This window comes from Piliocolobus tephrosceles, chromosome 7 (genome assembly GCF_002776525.5).
Source record: "Piliocolobus tephrosceles isolate RC106 chromosome 7, ASM277652v3, whole genome shotgun sequence".
NCBI classification, from domain to species: Eukaryota; Metazoa; Chordata; class Mammalia; order Primates; family Cercopithecidae; genus Piliocolobus; species Piliocolobus tephrosceles.
In genome coordinates, this window is record NC_045440.1 from 14,423,459 (window position 1) to 14,441,911 (window position 18,453).

The 18,453-nt window shown below is 37.3% G+C and overlaps 1 long non-coding RNA gene across 1 annotated transcript in view; it reads right to left on the reverse strand.

Moving 5' to 3' along the window:
• Window positions 1-4,150: 4,150 nt before the first annotated feature.
• The window catches only part of LOC113224764, a 240,390-nt gene continuing 226,087 nt past the window's right edge, over window positions 4,151-18,453 (reverse strand). The window contains exon 4 of the long non-coding RNA XR_003309363.1: window positions 4,151-4,210. This is a non-coding gene — a long non-coding RNA (uncharacterized LOC113224764). The remainder of the gene's footprint in view (window positions 4,211-18,453) is intronic.

Below are 18,453 nucleotides of genomic sequence, written 5' to 3' on the forward strand. Positions count from 1 at the left end.
GATGTGATAAAGCCAAAGAAACACTGAGGTACATGCTTATCACAAAAGTCATGCCAGTAGTTACCTCCTGTGAAGGGATGGTTCTGTAACTGGGGAAGAGCAGATGATGGGTTTCTGGGAGAACAACTGTTTCTGCTGATCTATTTCTGGATCTGAGTGATTCCACAGTTGTTTATTTCACAGTAATTTCTTCAACTGTACATACCACTTCATTTACCTTTCTGTATTGATATCACATGTCAAAATTAGGTAACAAAATTGAATTAATATTTATTCTACTGCATTTGTATTTCTTTTCTTATCTTGGTTAGTGCAGAGGAAGGGTCTAGTATTTCTTCCACAAATGATACTCAGATTCTCCGCCATCCCTTATTAAATGTTTTATTTTTTCCCTAGAGATTTGAAAAGCCACATGAGAAGACGTTTATGTTTTTTATAACTCTTCTCTTTTCTATATCCATGTGCAACCCTCACTGTGTGTGGAATAAAATTGCTTCTACTTATGACACTCACTTTATTTGATTTTTTTTTTTTTTTTGCCTGGCAAGTTATTGCTTAATTTGTTTCACCTATTATGAATTCTATGGGTCACCATTCTCCTTGTCTTTTCCAAAGATAGCATAATGAGCTGTCCTTAACCATCTGCCCTGTAATTTGCATGCCTGAGAAAGAAGCTTACTTTTAAACCCTTCTCTAGTGACAGAATCCAAAGATCATGAGAAGGCACATCAGTTCAAGAAAAGTTACTATAGACTGCTGGTATTTGAGGCTTGACTACTTGGAAAAATGACCTGAAGGTTCAGAATATGTACTAATTTGCAATGTAGCTGAGAAAGAAATTTGGATGACATATGCTGTGAAGTTGGTGTATAGGAGCATCACTTAGCTAGAGAGAACCTAATGGATCATACACCATCATCATTGCACCATCATCAATGAGACTCTATTATTCAGCCATACACAGAGAAACTTCTAAATATTTTCTCCATTTTATTGAACAGGAACTCTGAAAAGAATGTAATCCTCAGGAGCTGATAAGGAAAAGGGACTCAGGACACATACAATTAAAAACTTAGATAATAGCACAAAAATTATTTTAATAAATGTTAAATTACAAATGTTAATTAAAGATAAAAGGTAGTACACACTTTGGGAGGCGAAGGTGGGTAGATCACCTGAGGTCAGGAGTTCGAGACCAGCCTGGCCAACATGGTAAAACCCCATCTCTACTTAAAATACAAAAATTAGCCAGGCGTGGTGATGAGTACCTGTAATCCCAGTTACATGGGAGGGTGAGGCAGGAGAACTGTGGAGGTTGCAGTGAGCCGAGATTGAGCCACTGCACTCTAGCCTGGGCAACAAGATTGAAACTCCATCTTAAAAAAAGGAAAAAGATAGTACAGACTGTTTTTGGTATAGATTTTTAAACCTCATGATTTTGGGTAAAAATCCATGTAGGCATTACTGCTAGAAAGGGAAATTTCATTTCAGAGAAGAAAAACAATCTATTTCCCTAATTATGAGAATTCCTAGGTGACTTGGTAGGTTTAAATCCAAGTCTAACACCATGACTTTTCCTCTCATTTGGAAATTGAGGGTAGAGACTGGACCTTGTAATTTTCCTAACACTGTTTTCCTTTTGAACAGTAATAGATTCAGAATGTATTAGGTTGAACTAAACATGATTGGAGCTTACGTTAAAAAAAAGTTTCCTAAATGATTAGCATATATTTATTGCTTTCCAGATATTAATGACATCCATTAGTTAATTTGTTCATGCATGCAGCCATGACTGTGTTCATTCATTTGTGATAATCAAATTAGAAAACATACAAAGGCCCTTAGCAAACTAAAATAGTACACAAATATGTATGCTATTATTATATCTATTTCTACATAATTAATACCTATATGGTTAATGCCAGGTTAGTTGACATAGGAAATGCTATGAAGAGGTGATTGATAATTTGGTCAGAGCAAAACATGGCTAGTTATTGACGCTTACATCACAGGCAGAATTGTTGTAGCTGAGAAGGACAGAATGAAAGCAGGGAAGTAAGCATAGAACAACAGCAAGTTGGAGAACATTTGATTTAGAAATAAGGCTGTGAAAAGAATGCAATAATTAAATCTGAGAAGGCCACTATGAGGATTCAAGAAAGGAATCATTAAAATATCAGGAGGAAAATAAAAGTTTTCAGACATGTGGCGTTTGCTGTGAAAAAGTCACATATTGTGGTTCTGGAGTAAGCCAGGTAAATGTGGGTCTCTGATATTCACTAAAAACATTTTCTTCAAAAAAACATAAAACAAAAAAACCCCCAATACTTTCTGGATACATAAAAAAGGCACTAAATCATTTAATAGTTTGTCACCATAGGATCTACAGTACATGTGAAGAAATACATTCTAAACAAAAAAAGTGAATTATCTTGTTTAAAATTACACAATTTTGAAATAGATTCTGACTAAATAATCATTTGGTAATCTTTTGGCACTAAAATTTTAGATGATGCTGAGAATAAGCTCAGCTAGAACTACAGAGTCTTCAAAATGAGAAAATGTCAATGTTAATAAATCAGGAGGTAAGCAAAAATGGTTATAATTACTATGAGGTAACATCTGTATCAGGGTTGAAGCTAGTAAACTCTTAGTCTTTCCAAAAATAGAATATTCTCAGTATTTTAAGTTTCTGTGGAGATATCAGACACATAATTTTTGAAAACTTTTCTGAGTTGAGCACAAATAGAATCAAACTGTATCCAATTTTAACTCCTATCATAAGCCATGAATGTAGCTTAGAAGCATGAGAATATACTTTGTATTCTTGTTAGATTTTAAAAGAGAGAAATAAGATGTTTAAGGAAAGTATTTTAACGGTTAACTCAGCCTCTGTTCTAGAGGTGAATTTTCTTTTCCTGCCATCCATTTTTTTATATTGATTCCTTCTGTTGTCTGATGAATGCAGTCATCTCAAGTCTTACAAGGGTAGGTTGTAAATCCAACAAACTGAAAAACTGCTGACTTTGAACTGGGGAGCAATAAAGTTAATAGCCGTGTATTCTAAATTTGACATAATGATGTGCATCACTCTCAGAAATAAATATAAAGTTTCTTAAATCAGAGCGTGAGAAGTAACCAGATTTGGCATGCACACCAATCTAAGCAGAGTCATAGACAGGGGAAGAACACAACTGTAGCATCCATAAATAAAAAATATATATAATACTGACATTATAACATACACATTTTATGTCTTTCCAGATGGAATAAGAACTGTTTAACAATGATTTTAAATACAGTAGCATGATTATCAGCATTAAGATATAGAAATTTCAACTTTGGAATGAAAAGAGTGAAAACTTTTCATTATTCAACATAAAATAAATGGTCCTTATCATGATTAGTTATCTTTACCCTCAACTATTCTTTTATATATGTATTTTTTAAACATGATCTTACTGTGTTTCAGTCTGGAGTGCAGTAGTGCTATCTCTGCTCGCTGAAACCTCATCCTCCTGAGCTCAAGTGATTCTCCTGCCTCAGCCTCCTAAATAGGTGGGACCACAGGCGTGTTCCACTCAGTCCAGCTAATTTTTGTAATTTGTAGAGATATGGTCTCTGTATGTTGCCCAGCATGGTCTCAAACCCTGGGGCTCAAGCTTTCTATCGACCTTGGCCTCCCGAATCCTGGGATTAGAAGTGTGAGCCACTGCACCTGGCTCAAATACTCTTAAACCTAAGTAATCCAGCTGTCCTCTTGTTTCAATATCACTTCAAGTAGTCATTTAAGTCTTAAAGGGTTAGAAACTTCTAAATTGCTTCTTTCACATTTCACTGATGCCTTTCAAAAATCTGGGACACCTATGTGCAACTTAACTATATTTGCATATGAATTCCTCTGATTTGGGAATGCTATTCATAAATAATTGTCACGCTGTCATTTTAAAAAACCACCACTCAGGTGTACACATTCTAGACATAAAAGCATGAAGTTTTAAAATGTGGTCCTATAATATTTCAGAGGGTATATCTTCATTTAAAAATGTTTGACAGACAACATGGGACACAGATTAAGATTCAGTTGTTGGAACTGAGAATGAAACAATTTGTCAGAAGTTTACCTAAGACCAATTATAAATTACTTTACCTTGTAGGAAATCCATCACTTGGTCTTCAAATTTTCTCCAAGTGTTGGTTCCTCTTCTTCCTGACAATCCAGGAGACAAAGTTTAACAATTAGAACTACTTGATCACAGGTTCACCACACTTTCCATTATCTTTTGAGTGTGCTGTCCTTCAAATCTCCAATTTTCATCAAACCTGTGATGTAACCTTTTGGTTTCTACTCCAGAGCGGCCAGTGAAGGACATGTGAGATGTTACAGGGTCTGCACTACAAATGTATTATTTCCGATGTGATTAAGGCCCCTTCACAGGCCAATATCTTTACTTGTTATTTAGCCCTTCAGTATCTAATCTAAGCTATTTGGTAATCTCTTCAAGCTCCAACTGAACTTCCCTTTTCCTTTACACTCAGCAAAATATCAAATTTCATGCCTTCCTGAGAAAAGTGAGATGAAAAACTTGACTTTCCTCCAGATACAGACTCAAACATGCACACTTCCCTAGATACGCTTTCGTCAGGCTTGCCACTAACGCCAGAGGGTGACTGTATCCCTACAACCCCTGCTGTTCAGAGATAAAAACACATTCCCTTCTGACCTGAATTCTACCTCTTTCTGTAGTCTCATAAGTCTTTCCGATCAACTGTGCTTTCTTTTTTGATTTTTTTTCCGTTTTCTACTTCTTCCAGCACCTTCTCCTTGGTTTATGAAAATGTCTTCATACAAAGGACTCAAACTCATCCTTTTTTATGGCTGCATAGTATTCCATGGTGTATATGTGCCACATTTTCTTAATCCAGTCTGTCACTGATGGACATATGGGTTGATTCCAAGTCTTTGCGATTGTGAATAGTGCCGCAATAAACATATGTGTGCATGTGTCTTTATAGCAGCATGATTTGTAATCCTTTGGGTATATATGATGCAGCTGGAAACCATCATTCTCAGCAAACTATCACAAGAACAGAAAACCAAACACTGCATGTTCTCACTCCTAAGTGGGAACTGAACAATGACATCACTTGGACTCGGGAAGGCGAACATCATACACCGGGGCCTATCACGGGGAGGGGGGAGGGGGGAGGGATTGCATTGGGAGTTATACCTGATGTAAATGATGAGTTGATGGGTGCTGACGAGTTGATGGGTGCAGCACACCAACATGGCACAAGTATACATATGTAACAAACCTGCCTGTTACGCACATGTACCCTAGAACTTAAAGTATAATAAAAAAAAAAGAAAATGTCTTCATAAAAGCAAATAAATATTTTAAAATTAAAATTTCTTTAGTTGACATTCTCCTGAATCTATTTCATTCCTTTTCCTTTTCATTCTTACCACCACATGATTTCTCTATCAATTGCAATGTGCCTTCATCCTCATTATCAGAGAAAACGTTCTAAAGTCACCACTGAGCCTAAAATCACTTATTAAAAATGTCTCCTCCTTTAACTTGTTTCTCTCCCATACCATTGAATCTTCTTTCTCAGCCAATTTCATTAACCATTTTTTGGTTTATTTTTTGCTTTACTTTTCACAAAATGCTCTCTATGCAAGTTCAGGGATTTCATGATTCTTAAAAGCACTTCTATAAAAGAGGCCTGAATTCATGTCTCTGGGTCCAGAGTTCACACACTACTTCGACCGTATAAGTCGACCGTATAAGTCGAAATTCACATACACATTTTTTTCTAGATATTTTCACCTTTCAATTTCCTGAAAGTATTTTAAATTTAACATTTACAACACTTAGTTTAAGTAGTTCAAATATAAAATGGTGGAACAAGTAAGCTCTCTCCTTTCAAAAATCAAGGGAAAACAACTTCATAAAATGATGACTGCACCTTTGATAAAATAAGAAAACAATCATAACTCCCAATTACAATCTCTAAAGATAGAATTGTGAATTTTAGTAAAATTTTTCCTTGATGGAGAGAAGGCACACACAATTATTAAGTTACCCCAAAATAGACATCATGAGCTCCATCAGAATTCTCTCACTTGGAAAAAAGAATCTGACTGAGTAGTTGTGCCGCTTGCCACATGTCAGATCTTTATTTTGTATTACTAACTTAAAACGTGAGAAACAAAGAGGAATAATTTTTATGCAAAGCAGGCTGCTGGAATAGGATAGTGGAGACTATGGGACCAAAACTATAATATAAACAACACAGTCTCCTCGATCTTGCAAGGAATAAAAATAATAAACAATAACCTGAGTAACATAGCAAGTCCTGATTTCTACTGAAAAAAAAAAAAAAATTGCCAGGTGTGGTGATGTACACCTACAGTTCCACCTACTTGGGAGCCTGAGACAGGAGGATTGCTTAAGCCCAGGAGTGGAAGGCTGCAGTGAGTATGATCATGCGACTGCACTCCAGCCTAGGTGACGTGGAGAGACTTTCTCAATTAAAAGAATAAAATAAATAGAAAATAATATGAGGGATCAGTTAGAGTGGTGGGAAAAACTACAGAGAGACGATGCAAACCTGCTAAAGGTGGGAAGGTTCTGCAAAGCCCCGGGGAAGAATAATTGAAGGCAGCTGTTCTATAACCCGGAGGCAGAGGGCAAGGAGTAGGTACAAGGGAGTATTGTGGGGATTTATCTTAAACAGGCTTGTTAACTTATGTTGACCAGGAACTGACCTTTGATCATCCTGGAGCACAAGCACGTGACATTCCCTGAAAGGGGAACAATGAATGTTAATTACCTACAGGTTGTGGGGACTCCAGGTTTTCGGCATTGTATCTGCACTGAATAAAAAGCAAGCTCCTGTGGCTGCTGCTGTTGGGGCTGCTGCTCTCTGGCCACTGGAGCTCGGCAGTCACCTAGTTGCTCTTACACTGCATACCTATGTCTGAGTACTCATTTCATCCGTCGGCCAGGGTCTGTGGAAGATACCCCGCAAAATAAAAAGAATAAATACAGTGCTGTGATTTGAATGTCTCCTCCAGATCTCATGTTGAAATTTAATTGCCAGTGTACCATTGTTAACAGGTGGAGGCTTTCAGAAGTGATTAGGTCATGAAGGCTCTATCCCCATGAATGAATTAATGCTGTTATCATGGAAGTTTAGCCCCACTTTTCTCTTTGTCTCTCACATGTTCTCTTGCCATGCGATACTTCTGCTGTGGAATGACCCTTGCCAGATGTCAGTACCATAGTCTTGTACTTCCCAGCTCCAGAACCATGAGCCAAATAAACTTCTATTGTTTATAAATTACCCAATTCATGATATTCTCTTATAGCCAAAAAAAAAAAAAGTGTACTAAGACACATGGAAAGACAGAGCTTTAGTTAAAGCCAGGGAGGTTTAGAAAAACTAAACTATTGCAAAGTGATACCTAAAGCTGATTGTTGTTAAATTTAGAGAACACAGAATGAAGCATATGAGATATAAAGGGCACTTCACTCTCCTGACCCCTTCTCCATTCCATCTTTTAATAAATATTTAACATAAAAATCCCCCATTCAATGGTAAGTTATATCTGGAAGTGGTTCAACATGGATGCATGTAAGGACTACAAGAAAAAGCACTGATAGAAACATGGAAACAAATGGCAGATGAATATGAAAAAAATTCATAAGAAAATGGGTGAATATGATGAAGAAGCATTACTCCAACAAATCAAATAAATTAAAGAAAACCTGTTAGCTGAAACAAGAGCTCAAACAAGAGATACAAAACCTCAAAGAAGAGAGTTGTTTTAAACAACAAACCGTAATCTGCCATAAATCAGTGAGAAAATGATTTAAAAATCAAGGCTATTCTAGAAAAGAGGAGAAATATGAACACATTCCACAGATAGCACAGTTAATCACAGGGAGAAGAATTTGGTCAAAATAAATGAATGAAGAGCAAGAAGTTAAAACTACACACAATATAGAGATAATGAGTATTCCTAACAAGTAAAACAACAGAACAAATCAAATGGCCAAAACATTCAGTGTTTTGAAATTAAAAATAGAAATCTATAGTTTGTAATGTTCATTTCCAGAGGAAGTATTGAATAAAAAATGAATGTCAATGAAGATCAATATAGTTAATTACTGGTAATGGTAATTAACTATAAAAGTAGCAATCCTATAGGATACCCAGTTGAAAAATCAAGTCACGTATTAAAGAGGTAAAAAGCAAATTTTCCACTTCCGCTTTAACACTAAAATAATAGTAAAGCAATGTCTTCAGAGTCCTCAGTGAAATTACTGTGACTCAATGATTTTTTTACTCTTCCTAGTTGTTACTGGTTGTAAAGTAGACAGATATTTTCACAAAGGCAGAAATTCAAGAACCCTGAGATATGTATAGTTAGAAAAATACCTGTGCCCCTACAAAATGCCCTAACTGGAGAGGACATAAGGTAAAAGTTGTAAAACTTCTCATAACTAAATAAAACAAAACAAAAAACTATACCACTGACAACATAAATTCTACAGATCACTTATTTCTCTATTTACTTTTACAACATAATAATTCTTTTATTTATTTATTTATTTATTTTGAAATGGAGTCTCGCTCTGTTGCCCAGGCTGGAGTGCACTGGTACGATTTCGGGTCACTGCAAGCTCCACCTCCCGGGTTCACGCCATTCTCTGCCTCAGCCTCCCAAGTAGCTGGGACTACAGGCACCTGTCACCACGCCTGGCTAATTTTTTGTATTTTTAGTAGAGACAGGGTTTCACTGTGTTAGCCAGAAGGTCTTGATCTCCTGACCTCGTGATCCGCCCGCCTGGGCCTCCCAAAGTGCTGGGATTACAGGTGTGAGCCACGACACCCAGAATACAACCATAATAATTCTTTAAAAGCAGTCTTTATAGTCACACTCCAGTTTCTCTTACCATATACTTTTTAAAAACCCATACTTATTACATATAAATTACATACTAGAAAATTCCCATTTAAAATATTTATCTGATTTTTAATAAATTTACTGTATTGTGTAACCATCACCACAATCTAATTTTAGAATATTTCTGTTACCTCTCTGTAATTCTAACTGCTGGTTTACAGTTAATTCCCATTCCCACTCATTCCCAGCAACCAATAATCAATTTTCTGTCTTTATAGATTTGTCCTTTCTGGTTTTTTAAAGTTTTATTTTAAGTTCAGGGATACATGTGCAAGTTTGTTACATAGGTAAACTTGTGTCCTGGGGGTCTGTTGTACAGATCATTTCATTATTCATATATTAAGCCTAATACCTCCTAGTTATCTTTCCTTATCCTCTCTCTCCTCTTATCCTCCACTCTCCAATGGGCCCCAGTGTGTGTTATTTCCCTCTATGTGTCCTTGTGATCTCACCATTTAGCTCCCATTCATAAGTGAGAACATACAGTATTTGGTTTTCTGTTCCTGCATTAGTTTGCTAAGGATAATGTCTTCCAGCTCCATCCATGTCCTTGCAAAGGACATGATCTCGTTCTTTCGTTATAGCTGCATAGTATTCCATGGTGTGTATGTGCCACATTTTCTTTATCCAGTCTATCATTAATGGGCATTTAGGTTGATGTCATGTCTTTGCTACTGGGAACAGTGTTGCAATAAACATACGAGTGCATATGTCTTTATAACTGAACAATTTATATTCCTTTCAGTATATACTCAGTAATGGAATCTTTGGGTTGAATGATATTTCTGTCTCTAGGTCTTTGAGGAACGGCCACAGTGTCTTCTACAATGCTTTAACTAATTTATACTCCCACCAACAGTGTAAAAGTGTTCCTTTTTCTCCAACACCTTGCCAGCATGTTTTTTTTTACTTTTTAGTAATAGCCATTCTCACTGGTGTGACTCATTGTGGTTTTTATTTGTATTTCAAAAGATCAGTTTTTGATTTTGTATTTCAAAAAATCAGTGATGTTGATCTTTTTTTTGTATGATGTTGGCTACACATATGTCTTCTTTTGAGAAGTGTCTGTTCACGTCCTTTGTGCACTCCTTAATGGGATTGTTTGGTTTTTTTCTTGTTTTTTTTTTTTCCTTGTTTAAGTTCCTCATAGATGCTGGATATTAGACCTTTGTCAGATGCATAGTTTGCAAAAATTTTTTTCCCATTCTGTAGGTTGTCTGTTCACTCTGATGATAGTTTATTTTGCTGTGCAGAAGCTCCTTAGTTTAATTAGATCCCATTTGTCAATTTTTGCTTTTTTGGCAATTGGTTTTGGAATCTTCCTCATGAAATCTTTGACCATATCTATGTCCCAAATGGTATTGCCTAGGTTTGTTTCTAGGTTTTTTTTATAGTTTTGAGTTTTACATTTAAGTCTTTAATCCATCTTGATGTAATTTTTGTACATAATGTAAGAAAGGGATCCAGTTTCAATTTTCTACACATGACTTGCCAGTTATCATAGCACCGTTTATTTCCCCGTTGCTTATTTTTTTCAAGTTTCTTGAAGACCAGATAGTTGTAGGTGTGTGGTCGTATTTCTGTGCTCTCTATTCTGTTCCATTGGTGTTTGTTCTTATACCAGTACCATGCTGTTTTGGTTACTGTAGCCCTGTTGAATACTTTAGGTAGGTATTGTGATGTCTCCAACTTTGTTCTTTTTGCTTAGAATTACCTTGAATAAATTTTAAATAAATTTTAAAATGATTTTTTTTCTACTTCTGTGAAGAATGTCAATGGCAGTTTAAAGGGAATAACTTGAATCTATAAATTGCTTGGGGCAATATGGCCATTTTCACAATATTGATTTTCCCTATACATGAGCATGGAATGTTTTTCTATTTGTTTGTGTCATCTATCATTTATCATCTATCAAAGCAGTGGTTTGTAGTTCTCCTTGTAGTAGTCCTTCAGTTCCCTTGTTAGCTGTGTTCCTAGGTATTCTATTCTTTTCGTGGCAACTGTGAATGTGAGTTAATTCATCATTTGGATCTGAATTTGACTGTTGTTGGTTTATAGGAATGCTAGCGAGTTTCTTACATCGATTTTTGTATTCTGAGACTTTGCTGAAGTTGCTTATCAGCTTAAGCAGCTTTGGGGCTGAGATGAGATGATGGGGTTTTCTAGATATAGGATCATGTCATCTGCAAACAAGGATAGTTTGACTTCCTCTCTTCCTATTTGAATACCTTTATTTCTTTCTCTTGTTTGATTGCCCTGGTCAGAACTTCTGATACTGTGTTGAAAGGAGTGGTGAGAAACGGCATCTTTGTCTCATGCCTGTTTTCAAAGGGAATGCTTCCAGCTTTTGCCTATTCAGTATGATATTGGCTATTGGTTTTTCATATATGGCTCTTATTATTTTGAGGTATGTTCCTTTGATACCTAGTTTATTGAAAGTTTTTAACATGAAGGGATGTTGAATTTTATCAAAAGCCCTTTTTTTGCATCCATTGAGATGACAAGTGGTTTTTGTCATTACTTCTGTTGTGTGATGGATCACTTTTATTGATTTCCGTATGTTGAACCAACCTTGCATCCCAGAGATGAAGCCTACTTGTTCATGGTGGAGAAGCTTTTTAGTGTGCTTTTGGATTGGGTTGCCAGTACTTTGTTGAGGATTTTTGTATTTGTATTCAGTAAGGATATTGGCCTGAGGTTGTCTTTTTTTACTGGATCTCTGAAGTTGACTTTTCTTGCTGTATCTCTGAAGTTGTCTTTTTTGTTGTATCTCTACCAGGTTTTGGCATTTAAGATGATGCTGGCCTCATAGAATGAGTTAGGGAGGAATCCCTCCTTTTCAACTTTTTGGAATAGTTTCAGTAAGAATAGTACCAGTTCTTCTTTGTACTTATGGTAGAATTCAGCTGGGAATCCATCTGGCCATGGACTTTTTTTTGGCTGACAGGCTATTTACTACTGCCTCAATTTCAGAACTCATTATTGGTCTGTTCAGCATTTCCATTTCTTCCTGGTTCTGCCTTGGGAGGATATATGTGTCCAGGAATTTATCCATTTCTTCTAAGTTTTCTAGTTTATATGCATAGGAAGTGTTTAAAGTATTTTCTGATTATTGTTTGTATTTCTGTGGGGTGAGTGGTAATATCCCCATTATCATTTCTGATTATTTGAATCTTCTCTCTTTTGCTTAGGCTAGCTAGCAATCTATTTTGTTATTACTTTCTTAAAAAAATCAACTCCTGAATTTGTTGATCTTTGGAATCGTGTTTCATGTCTCCATCTCCTTCACTTCAGCTCTGATTTTGGTTATTTGTTATCTTCTGAAAGCTTTGGGTTTTATTTGCTCTTGGTTCTCCAGTTCTTTTAGTTGTGATGTTGATTGTTAACTTGACGTCTTTCTAGCTTTTTGATGTCGGCATTTAGTACTGTAAATTTTCATCTTCACCCTGCCCTAGCTGTGTCCCAGAGATTCTGGTACATGCCAGCATCCAGGCATCAGACAACCCAAGCTGACCAGGAGCAGAATGGTACCCAGCACAGCACAGTTGCTCTATGAAATTGTGGCTAGATTGCTTGTTTCAGCAGGCCCCCAATCCCATTCCTCCTGACTGTGTGAGACCTTCCAACTTGGGTCTCCAGCCACCTCCTACAAGTATGTTCATGATGGCAACAGGTCCATACCCTGCTAAGATGCAGTTCCCAGAGGAAAGGGCAGGCTGCCATGTTTGATGTTTCACAGGCTTCATTGGTAATACTTCTAGGTACTGAAAAATCCACGGCAAATAGGTTTCTTTGTTCTCATTAGTTTCAAATAACTTCTTGATTTCTGCCTTGATTTCATTATTTACCCAAAAGTCATTTAGGAGTGGGTTGTTCAATTTCCATGTAGTTTTATGGTTTTTAGTGAATTTCTTATTCTTGAGTTCTAATTTGACTGTGCTGTGGTCTGAGAGACTGTTATGATTTCAGTTCTTTTGCATTTGCTTAGGAGTGTTTTACTTTCAATTATGTGATCAATTTTAGAGTATGTCCATCTGGCAATGAAAAGAATGTATATTTTGTTGTTTTGGGTGGAGATTTCTGTAAATATTTATTAGGTCCATATGCTCCAGAGCTGAATTCAGGTCCTGAATATCGTTGGAAATTTTCTGTCTTGACGATTGGTCTAATATTGTCAGTGTGATATTAAAGTCCTCCACTGTTATTATGTGGCAGTCTAAGTCTGTTTGAAGATCTCTAAGGATTTGCTTTATAAGCCTGGGTGCTCCTGTGTTGAGTGCATATTTATTTAGTATAGTTAGGTCTTCTTGTTGAATTGACCCCTTTACCATTATGTAATGCCCTTCTTTGTCTTTCTTAATCTTTTTTGGCTTAATGTCTGTTCTGTCAGAAACTAGGATTGCAATCCCTTTTTTTTGTTTGCCATTTGCTTGGTAAATTTTCCTCCATCCCTTTATTTTGAGTCTATATGTATCTTTGCATGTGAGATGGGTCTCCCAAAGACAGAATACCAATGGGTCTTGATTCTTTTGTTTGTTTGTTTGTTTGAGATAGAGTCTCGCTCTGTCGCCCAGGCTGGAATGCAGTGGCGCAATCTTGACTCACTGTAAGCTCTGCCTCACGGGTTCTGGGTTCACGCCATTCTCCTGCCTCAGCCTCCCGAGTAGCTGGGACTACTGGCACCCACCACCATGCCCGGCTAATTTTTTTGGATTTTTAGTAGAGATGGGGTTTCACCATGTAAGCCAGGATGATCTCAATCTCCTGACCTCGTGATCCGCCCACCTTGGACTCCCAAAGTGCTGGGATTACAGGCGTGAGCCACCATGCCTGGTCTGGGTCTTGATTCTTTATACAGCTTGCAACGCTGTATTTTAATTGGGGCTTTTAGCTCATTTACATTTAAGGTTAGTATTGATATGTGTGGATTTCATCCTGTCATCATGATGCTAGCTGGCTATTTTGTAGACTTGTTCGTGTGGTTTCTTTATAGTATCACTGGTCTGTGTACTTCAGAGTGTTTTTGTAGTGGCTGGTAATACTTTTTCCCTTCCATATTTAGTGCTTCCTTCAGGAGCTTTTATAAGGCAGGTCTGGTGGTGACAAATTCCCTCAGCATTTGCTTGTCTGAAAAAGATCTTTTTTTTCCCTTGCTTATGGGCTTGCTTTTATAGGTGACCTGGCCTTTCTCTCTGACTGCCCTTAACATTTTTTCTTTCATTTTGATTCTGAAGAATTTGATGATTATGTGTCTTGGGGATGATCTTCTCATGGAGTATTTTACTGGGGTTCTCCACATTTCCTGAATTTTGAATGCTGACCTGCACAGCTAGGTTAGGGAAGTTCTTGATGATATCTTGAAATATGTTTTCCAAATTGATTCCATTATCCTCATTTCTTTCAGGTATCCCAGTCTGTTGTAGAGTCAGTCTCTTTGCATAATTTCATATTTCTTGGAGGTTTTGTTCATTTCCTTTCATTCTTTTTTCTCTATTCTTGTCTGCCTGTCTTATTTCAGAAAGTCTTCAAGTTCTGAGATTCTTTCCTCTGCTTGGTCTATCCTGTTGTTGATACTTGTGATTGCATTATGAAGTTCTTATAGTGTGTGTTTAAGTTCCATCAGGTCAGTTATGTCTATATTGGCTATTTTGGCTGTCAGCTTCTGCATTGTTTTATCATAATTTTTAGCTTCCTTTCATTGGGTTTAAATCATTGTGCTCCTTTAGCTCAGCAAAGTTCATTTTTATCCACATTCTGAAGTCTATTTCTGTCATTACAGCCATCTCAGCCTCAGTCCAGTCTCAAACCCTTGCTGGGGAGGTGTTGCAGTCATTTGGAGGAAACAGGGCACTTGGCCTTTTTGAGTTTTTGGCATTTTTGTGCTCATTCTTTCTCGTCTTTGTGACTTATCTACCTTCAATCTTTGAGGTTGCTTTGCTTTGGATAGCATTTTTATTTCTTTTAACAGTCAGGCCACTTTACCATAGGGCTACTGTGGTTTGCTAGTGGTGAACTCCAGACACAATTTGCCTTGGATTTTCCAGTACTTACAGGTATCACCAATGAAGCCTGTGAAACAGCAAAGATGGCAGCCTGCCTTCTTCTTTGGGAACTCCATCCCACCAAGGTATGGACCTATTGCCAGCCCAAACACACCTGTTGGAGGTGGCTGGAGAGCCCAGTTGGGAGGTCTCACCCAGTTAGAAGAAATGGGATTGGGGTTCAGCTGAAAGAAGCAATCTAACCATAATTTCATAGACCAACTCTGTTGTACTGTGTACTGCTCTGCCCTTGGTCAGATTGGGCTCTCTAAAACCAAGAAGCTGGTATGGCTAAATTGCCAAAACAGCAAAGATGGTGGCCCACTCTTCTCTCTAGGAGCTCTGTCCCAGGAAGTTTTAAAATCTCTGTTGGCCACAGAGCATCGACTGGAGTAGCTGGAAGCTCTGATCAGGAAGTCCCTCTCTGGGTATTTTATATAAACAAATTATAAGCTATGTAGTATTTTTCATCTTTCTTTTTCACTTAGCAAAACTAAAAAAAAAATTATTCATGTTGAAACAAATATCCATAATATACTCCTTTTTATTGTTATATAGTGTCCCAGTGTATGAAAATGAGGTAGAAAGAACTCTACTCAGGAGGTAGGACCTAACTCCAGAGATGAGGTTTGGACACTGGACCAGATTAAGTACCAGCTGAAACAGGGCCAGGGAAGGAACAGCTTTCCATAAGACATGCCTACCAGTGTGTCATGTCAGTTTACAATTGCCATGGCAAAACCTGAAAGTTACTGTCCCTTTCCATATCAATAACCCAATGACTAGGAAGTTACCATCCTTTTTATAGAAGTCTCTGCATAATCTACACCTTAATTTGCATATAATTAAAAGTGGGTAGAAATATGACTGCAGAATTGCCTCTGAGATTCTGCTCTGGGCACATTGCCTATGTGGCAGCCCTACTCGGCAAGGAGCAGTGCCTCTGCTGATGCTGTATACTGCTACTACAGTAAAAGTGGCCGTTTAACACTGACCTGCCCTTTAATTCTTTCCTGGGTGAAGCCAGGAACCCTCTCAAGCTAAGGCCCAATATGGGGGTTTGCCTCTCCTGCATCAAATGCACTACATTTTGCTTCTCCATTTACCAGTTATGGGCATTGGGTTGTTTCCTAAACAGACTTTTGTTCTTAAAATTGCACTGAAATTACTCTTACCCTTTTAAGTCCAGTGACTAATTATCACTTTTTTTTTTTTGAGACGCAGCCTTACTCTGTTGCTCAGGCTGGAGTACAGTGGCACAATCCTGGCTCACTGCAAGCTCTGCCTCCTGGGTTCATACCATTCTCCTGCCTCAGCCTCCCGAGTAGCTGGGACTACAGGTGCCTGCCACCAAGCCCATCTACTTTTTTTTTTTTTTTGGTATTTTCAGTGGAGATGGGGTTTCACAGGGTTTCATCGTGTTAGCCAGGATAGTCTCGATCTCCTGACCTCATCATCTGCCCGCCTCGGCCTCCCAAAGTGCTGGAATTACAGGCGTGAGCCACCATGCCCAGCCTAATTAATCACTTTTTAATCCAATTCATCTTTTCCCTTTGACAAAGTTTTAAAATTTTAATGTAACCTCCAGAACATCACATTTTCTTGCTGGTTTGCTCACTTCCCTTTCATTCCTCATTAGCCCACTGTGTTAGCCTGTTTTCATGCTGCTGATAAAGACATACCTGAGACTGGGAAGAAAAAGAGGTCTAATTGGACTTAACAGTTCCACATGGCTGGAAGTTCTCAGAATCATGGCAGGAGGCAAAAGGCACTTCTTACATGGTGGTGGCAAGAGAAATATGTGGAAGAAGCAAAAGTGGAAACCCCTGATAAACCCATCATCTCTCGTGAGACTTAGTCAATATCACAAGAACAGCACAGAAAAGACAACCATGATTAAATGACCCACTCACCCGCTGGGTCCCTCCTACAATGTGGTGGAATTCTAGGAGATACAATTCAAGTTGAGATTTGGGTGGGGACAAAGCCAAATCATATCACCCACTTTGTCGAATAGGTCTTCTTTTGGTTTATAGATCAGTGCTGTCCAATAGAAATTTAATTTGAACCATAAATGTAACATGAAATTATTTTTAGTGCTATATTTTATTTAATTTAATGTATCCAGAATATTACCATTTCAACACGTAGTAAATATACATGTTTTTCATGAGATTATGAACTTAATATTATGTTTTTTATACTAAGTTCTTCTAAATCGAGTGGTTTGTTATTTGCACTTTTAGCACATTTCAGTTCAGACTAACAAATTACAAGTTCTTCATAGCCACATGTAGCTAATGGCTACCATACTGAAAAGCACAGCTTTAGATCCTTGAAAGCCCCAGGGAAAAGCTTTCTAAACATTTTTTTTTCTCTAACTGTGTGTACTTCCTAGAGATATCACTTGGTCCCATGGCTTTAAAAGTCATGCACATCCTGATGACTATCAAAACCATACAGTTAGCTTTGAACTTTTAACTGGACAATGTTGCTTGTATGATTAATATCTTTAATAAAACATTTTCAAAATATATCATTTCTACTCCTCCTTTCAAAATATTCTTATTCTTTTGCATTTTCCCATCTCAGTAAATGTTGTCATTCTTCTCCATTTGTTATAGTTAAACATTGGAAACATCTTTTCATTTCAGAAAGAAAGAAGAAATATGGATGTTTTAGTAGCATGATAACAAATAGCTAGCCATATATGGAAAATAGCAAAGTCAAAACCATAACTCATCACTTAAATCAAAACAAATTTTAGATGAATTAAAATGTAAAGTAAAAAACGTCAACAAAATGTGGTGGAAGGAAATATCAGCATGTATGCATCACGGAATGCTTTTTTTTTTTTTTTTTTGAGATGGAGTTTTGCTCTTGTCACCCATGCTGAAGTGTAATGGCACAATCTGGCTCACTGCAACCTCCGCCTCCCAGGTTCAAGCAATTCTCCTAATTCTCCTGCCTCGGCGTCCGCAGTAGGTTGGATTACAGGTGCCCGCCACCATGCCCAGCTAATTTTTGTATTGTTAGTAGAGACGGGGTTTTCCCATGTTGGCCAGGCTGGTCTCAAACTCCTGGCCTCAAGTAATCCGCTCGCCTCGGACTCCCAAAGTGCTAGGATTACAGGCATGAACCACGGTGCCTTTTTTTCAACAACAACAAAATACAATCAAGAAACCTCAAAAGAAAAAGAAAAATACTCAATGACATTACTGATAAAAATTTTAGGACCAAAATATGCAAAGTCAGTAAATATCTGCTACATGTTTTTCAAATGTATGTTTAAAATATAAGGAAATTTGATATGTTTGTTTTCTCTTACCAATTCTGGAAACTACTTGCAATACATCCTGCCACGTGTTTTAAAACTTTCAAAAATTTGGTCCATATTTGACAGTCACAAGATATTAAAAACATCTAGATATA